We start from the raw sequence: 7777 nt of genomic DNA, 5'->3' as shown, positions 1-7777 counted from the left end.
TGTGTGCGTTTCAGAGATGTAGCTATGAGTAAACTGTTTATAAAATATGTTCTCTATGCCCATTGTTTATGCTGAGTTACATGGAAATATACCCAGTATTCTCAGTGTACTCTACAATGTGTTTTTAGGTAAATCTGAAAACACGAATTTCTGAGTTGTCCTTTGAAGTGCTTAAATTCTAAGTACTGTTTTGCTTACAGTACCTTCGGCCCTGGATTTTTCCATGTAGAGTCCTGACAATTTCATTTTACTCCTTTGCCAAAGTGTGTTTTCATATGCTTCAATTAGTTTCAATGGAGGAAATAAAAATACTCAATTTAAATGAAAACAAGCCAAAGCAAAAGAGATGAAATGTGGGCGTTTCAGAGATCTAGCTAAGGAGAAAACAGTATATAAAAGATCTTCGTTGTGCTCATTGTTTCTGCTGAGTTATAGGGAAATATACCCAGTATTCTCAGCGTGTTCTATAAATATCTATCAACGAAAAGACGAAAAGGCAAATTCCTCGGGAGTTCTTTGAAGTACTTGAATCCTAAGCACTTCTTTGCTTATAATTCCTTCAGCCCTTCACATTTCCATGCAGTCCTGACCATTTGCTTGTACTCCTTTGACAAATTGTGTTTTCATCTACTCACATTGGTTCCAATTGCAGAAAATATAAATACTCAATTTAAATGGAAATAATCCATAGTAAAAGAGATGCAATGTGTGTGTTTCAGAGATGTAGCTATGAGCAAACTGTATATAAATGACATTCGATGTGCCCACTGTTTCTGCTGAGTTACAGGGAAATATACCCAGTATTCTCAGTGTGCTCTAAAATGGTTATCTAAGTAAAGAACTAATCGCGAATTTCTCAGAAGTTCTTTGAAGGACTTGAATTCTAAGCACTGCTGTGCTTAGTTCCCTCAGTCCTCCACATTTCCAAGTAGTGTCCTGCCCATTTGCTTTTACTCCTTTGACGAAATGTGTTTTCATTTCCTCCCATTGGTTTCAATAGCAGAAATCCTAAATACTCAATTTCAACAGTAGTAATCGCAAGTAAAAGAGTTGCAATTTGTGCGTTCAGAGATCTAGCTAAGAGAAAACTGCATAAAAAAGATCGTTGATGTTCTCATTCTTTCTTCTGAGTTACAGGGAACTTACCCAGTATGCTCAGTATGCTCTACAATGTCTATCCAAGTAATGAGGAAAACGCGAATTTCTCAGGAGTTCGACGAATTATTTGAATCCTGAGACCTGATTTGATTATAGTTCCTACAGCACTCCACATCTCCATGTAGTCCTGAACATTTGATTTTACTCCTTTGACAAAGTGCTTTTTCATAAGCTCCTATCGCTTTCAATAAAGAAAATTTAATGCTCAATGTAAATGAAAATAAGCCAAAGTAAAAGAGATACAATGTTTGCGTTCTAGAGATCTAGCTACGAGCAAACTGTATATAAATGATCTTCAAAGTGCTCATTGTTTCTGCTGAGTTACAGGCAAATATACCCAGTATTGTTGGTGTGCTCTATACATGTCTAAGTAAAGATGGCCACACGAATTTCTCAGGAGTTCTTTGAAGTTCTTGAATTCTAAGCACTGTTTTGCTTAAAGTTCCTTCAGCCCTCTACATTTCCTTGTACTGTCCTGAAGATGTGCTTTTACTCCTTTTACATAGGGCCTTTTATTCTACTCAAATTGGATTCAATGGCAGAATTAGAATTTTAGAATTTGTAATTAGAATCTTAGAACACAGAAATAAAATCAGTCTTAAAACCCAGCATTAGAATTAGAATCTTATTACTTAGAATTACACTCTTAGAATGCAGAATTAGAATTAAATTCTTCGAACTTTTAATTTGGAATTAGTATCTTAGAACACAGAATTAGAATCTTAGAACTTGAAATTACAATCTTAGAATACAGAATTAGAATTAAATTCTTCTAACTTAGAATTAGAATTTGGGATTAGAATCTTAGAACACAGAATTAGAATTAGAATCTTAGAACCCAGAATTATAAACTTAGAGCACAGAATTACAATCAAATTCTTAGAACTTGGAATTTGGAATTAGAATCTTAGAACACAGAATTAGAATCTTATAACTTATAATTTGAATGTTAAAATGCAGAATTAGAATTAAAGTCTTAGAACACAGAACTAGAAAAAAGTTTTAGAACACAGAATTAGAATCTTAAAACTTAGAATTAAAATCTTAGAACATAGAATTAGAATTAAATTCTTAGAACTTAGAATTGGAATTTTGGAATTTGTGAATATAATCTTAGAACACAGAATAAGAATTAGAAATTTAGAACTTAGAAGTACAATCTTAGAACCCAGAATTAGAATCTTACAACTTAGAATTAGAATTTTAGAACACAGAATTTGAAATTTGGTAGTTAGAATTAGAATCTTAGGACACACAATTATAATGTTAGAAGTTAGATTTAGAATCTTAGAACACAGAAATAGAATCAATGTCTTAGAACACATCATTAGAATTAGAATCTTAGAACTTAGAATTAGAAACTGAGAACACAGAATTAGACTTAAATTCTTAGAACTTAGAATTTTAGAATTTTGAATTAGAATCTCAGAACACAGAATTAGAATCTTGGAACTTAGAATTGCAATCTTAGAACACAGAATTAGAATTAAACTATTAGAACTTAGAATTTGGAATTAGCATCTTAGAACACAGAATTAGAATCTTAGAACTTGGAATTACAATCTTAGAACACAGAATTAGAATTAAACTATTAGAACTTAGAATTTGGAATTAGCATCTTAGAACACAGAATTAGAATTAGAATCTTAGAACTTAGAATTAGAAATTTAGAACACAGAATTAGAATCTTAGATGTTAGAATTCGAATCTTAGAACACAGAATTCGAATCTTAGGACTTACAATTAGAATCTTAGAACTTAGAATTAGAAACTTAGAACACAGAATTAGAATCTTAGAAGTTAGAATTCAAAACTGAGAACACAGAATTAGAATCTTATAATTAGCATCTCAATACGCAGACTTAGAATTAGAGTCTTAGAACACAGAATTAGAATTAAATTCTTAGAACTTAGAATTTGGATTTAGAATCTTAGAACACAGAATTTGAATCTTAGAAATTGGAATTACAATCTTAGAACACAGAATTAGAATTAAATTTAGAACTTAGAATTTGGAATTAGCATCTTAGAACACAGAATTAGAATCTTAGAACTTAGAATTAGAAATTTAGAACACAGAATTAGAACCTTAGATGTTAGAATTCGAATCTTAGAACACAGAATTAGAATCTTAGAACTTAGAATTAGAATCTTAGAACTTAGAATTAGAATTAAATTCTCAGAACTTACAATTAAAATTTTAGAATTTGGAGTTAGAATCTTAGAACACAGAATTAGAATGTTAGAAGTTAGAATTAGAATCTTAGAACACAGAAGTTCAATCAAAGTCTTAGAACCCAGCATTAGAATTAGAATCTTAGTACTTAGAATTACAGCCTAGTCCTCCCCTTCAACTACTCCAACAGACTTCGAAAATAGCCAAAGACCTGTCACTGGGAAAAAAAGCACAAACAACAGTGGATCATTTTTCATGACAAGATCTGTCCCCCAGCAAGTGAGCATGGGAAGGATTGTAAAATAGGATGGAATTACAATTCTGTCTCTCTGAGCTTCCTTATGATCACACTCATCTGTAAACAGATTAGCAGCTCATTAATTTTGACAGGTATGCCCTAGGGGTGGGCTGGCATTTCTGCACTCTGGCCCTGGAGTTATATCTCAGACTCTGCCTAAACGTGGGTGAGTTGAAGGAGCCAAACTACAATTCCATCGCTCTGGATTTGCAAAGTCTTGAAGAAAGTTCCTGTTGACTGGGGTCAGTGTCTGTCTCCTGGAGCACCTACTAAGTTTTAATCAGTAGTTGTGTTGCCTGGACCCAGCCCTGGTTCTGGAGCCTGAAAAGCTCAGGCCAAAGGGATGGGTAAAAGAACAAACAGTAGAAACAAGAGTTAAGTTTGTTAAAGACAATGAGAATGAAACAATATACCAACATTTTTAGGGGGAGGCAAAAGAAGACATTTGGGGAAAAATCATGTCTCTACTTTCTTTAACAAAAAGGACAAACAACAGATTGATGTATTGAACAGACAATTTTTTAAAAATCTTGAAAATCCAGAAATATTTAGAATATAAATCCTAAAAGTAAAATGAAAGATCAATAAGTTTGAAAAAAATTATTCAAATATTAAATAAATTAATAACTGATAAAAATATATTAGCTAATTTGATTAAGGAACAAAGAGGAAAATCAATTTCTCACTATTATAAATGAAAAAGGACAAATCAAAACAAATAAAGAAGAATTTAAGGAAATTAATGGGAACTATTTTGTCCAGCATTATGCTAAAAAAGCATGGAAGCAAGCTTACAACGCTGCTTCATTCCAACAGGAATGTGTGAAGGCATTATTCATTACCTAGAATCCATGCAAGCATGCCCTTGTGAATCTGGAGTACAATATGGATGAACATTTTCTGGGCAAGGTAATTTTGCCAGAGTCTTCCACAAACCCTTACAGCTGACAGTATCGAAGGCTTTAGTCAAATCAACAAACATTGAGCACAGACCTTGCCAGCTAGGTGACATAGTGAATAGACTGTTGGATCTGGAGACAAGAAGATGCCTATTCCTGAGTTCAAATCTAGTCTTAGACGCTGGCTGTATGACCTAGGCACATCACTTAATCCTATTTGGCAAAGTGTCCTCATCTTTAAATTGAGCTGGGCAAGGAAATGACAACAAACTCTAGTTCATTTACCAAGAAAACACCAAATTGGTTCAAAGAGTTGGACACAACTGAAAAATGACTGAATAAAAATAATTTTGCCAAGTAATATCCCAATGAAATAAAAATCTAAGTGAAATGGATATTTATAAAAATAGATATGCTGAGAGTAGAAAAAAATATAGAGTACTAAAATAAACCAACCTCAGAAAAATTAATTGAACAAGTTATAAATGAGTTTCCAAAGGAAAAGAAAAGGAGCAACTTGAAATAATACATAATTCTATAAATTATGCACAGATAAATGAATTCTGATGGTATGAAATTTTTTTTATAAAAGCAGGAATAGAAAAGGCACTGCCAAAACAACTCTTTTCTGCAGATATTGTCCTTAAGGCATCTGATTGTACATTGCCTAGAGTATTCGGCCTAGAGTCAGGAAAATCAGGATTCAAATCCAGTCTGTAACATTGTCTACCTGTGTGACCCTGTTCAGGTCACTTAACTTCTGTTTACTTCAATATCTTCAGATAGAATAAAGACAGAGAATATTATTTACCAATATTCCCAATGTACACTGACACAAAATTTTTAAATAAATTATTAATGAGGAGGTTATATCAATGTTAATTCAAAAAGTTCAAACTATGATCATATTGGACTTTTACCAGGAAATGTTGTCCTGTGAAAATCAGAGGAGGGTCCCTCTCTTAGTTGTTCTAGATGCCACTTACCTCCTACACCTTCTTATAAACCTTATCTCATTTGAATCCAAGGGGACAATATAACAGGCCCTAATGCCTATTTAGTTTGATTGAGGGAGTTTATTTTTATTTTATTTATTAATTTGTTTGTTTATTTTTAGTTTACAATATTCGATTCCACAATTGCATGAGTTTCAAATTCTGTGCCTCTCCCTCCCCCCCACCCTCATGGCAGCATATAATCAAATATAGGATCTGCAAATACTTTCACATTAGACATTAATCAGGTTATAAAGACAGATTGTATCCGATGGAATGAAAAATGGTAAAGAGGAAATAAAACCAAACAAGAAAAAGAAAAAGATCAGATAGTTTGCTTCAATCTAAATTCAAACTCAGTTCTTTCTCTGGATGTAGACATCTCTCTCCATTATGAGTCTTTGGGGATTAATTTATATCACTGCATTGCTGAGAAGAGTCCAGACTATCAAAGCTGATCATCACACATATGTTGTGTCTGTAATTGTGTAAGAATTTCTCCTGGTTCTACTCTTCTCACACAGCATCGGTTCATATAAGGCTCTCCAGGTGAATATGAAGTTGATCTGTTCCTCGTTTCTTATAGCACAATAGTATTCCATTACATACATATACCACAACTTGTTCAGTCATTGCCCAATTGATGGGCACCCCCTTAATTTCCAATTCTTTTCCACCACATAAAGAGCTGCTATAAATATTTTTGTACATATGGGCTTTCCTCCCACTTCTATGATCTCTTTGGGATATAACTCTAGGAGTGGTATTGCTGGGTCAAAGGATATGAAAGTATTTATAGCCCTTTGGGCATAATTCCAGATTGCTCTCCAGAAAGGCTGGATCAGTTCACAACTCCACCAGCAATGCATTAGTGTTCCAATTTGCCCACATCCTTTCCAGCATTTGTCATTTTCCTGTTTTGTCATCTTAGCCAATCTGACTGGTGAGATGTGGTACCTCAGAGTTGTTTTGATTTGCAGTTCTCTAATCAATAGTGATTTAGAGCATTTCTTCATATGCTTATATATATATATATATATATATATATATATATATATCTTTAATTTCTTTCTCTAAAAACTGCCTGTTCATATCCTTTGACCATTTATCAATTGGGGAATGACTTGTATTCTTGTAGATTTGACTCAATTCTCTGTATATTTTAGAAATGAGTCCTTTATCAGAGACATAGGTTATAAAAATTCTTTCCCAGTTTCCCATCTCCCTCTTAATCTTGGTTACATTGCCTTGTTTGTACAGAAGCTTTTCAATTTAATGTAATCAAAATTATCCATTTTGAATTTTATAATGCTCTCTAATTCTTGTTTGCTCATAAAGTCTTCCCCTCTCCACAAATCTAACAGGTAAACTATTCCTTGTTTTCCGAGATTGCTTACATTATCAACCTTTATACCTAGATCATGCACCCATAGACGTGATTTTGGTATATGGTGTTAGATAATGGTCTATGCCCAGTTTCTGCCATATGATATTCCAGTTTTCCCAGCAGTTTTTGTCAAATAGTGAGTTCTTATTCCAAAAACCAGGGTCTTTTCCTTTATCAAACAATAGATTACTATAGTCATTGACTGCTGAATTTTGTGTGCCTAATCTATTCCATTGATCCACTATTCTATTCCTCAGCCAGTACCAAGTAGTTTTGATGACTGCTGCTTTATAATACAGATTAAAATCTGGTATAGCTAGTTCACCATCCCTAGCAATTCTTTTCATTAATTCCCTTGATATTCTGTGCCATTCGTTCTTCCAAATGAATTTTGTTACTATTTTTTTCTAGTTCTATAAAGTAGTTTTTTGGTAAATTGTTTGGTATGGCACTAAATATATAATTTTATTTAGGTAAAATTGTCATTTTTTTAATATTAGTTCGACCCAGCCATGAGGAATTGATATTTTTCCAATTAGTTAGATCTGATTGTATTTGTGTGAAAAGTGTTTTGTAGTTGTGGTCATATAGGTTCTGGGTTTGTTTTGGCAGGTAGATTCCCAAATATTTTATAATGTCTACAGTAACTTTAAATGGGACTTCTCTATCTCTTGCTGTTGAATTTATATATATATAATATATATATATATATATATCTGTAGAGAAACTTAATCCTTTGTTACCTCTCACACTACCATTCCTTTCCCCAAACTCCCCAAACTAGAAACACCTCTAATTTAGTCTCAATAGTTAATCCCATCAATTTTATTAATACTCAATAGCTCTTACATTACCTTGAAATAC

The sequence above is a fragment of the Petaurus breviceps genome, unplaced genomic scaffold (assembly GCF_028583685.1).
Source record: "Petaurus breviceps papuanus isolate PSGF00001 unplaced genomic scaffold, PetGlider_PUasm1.0 89748, whole genome shotgun sequence".
Taxonomy (NCBI): domain Eukaryota; kingdom Metazoa; phylum Chordata; class Mammalia; order Diprotodontia; family Petauridae; genus Petaurus; species Petaurus breviceps.
The sequence above is the reverse complement of the archived record's forward strand: the minus strand, read 5'-3'. Positions refer to the sequence as shown.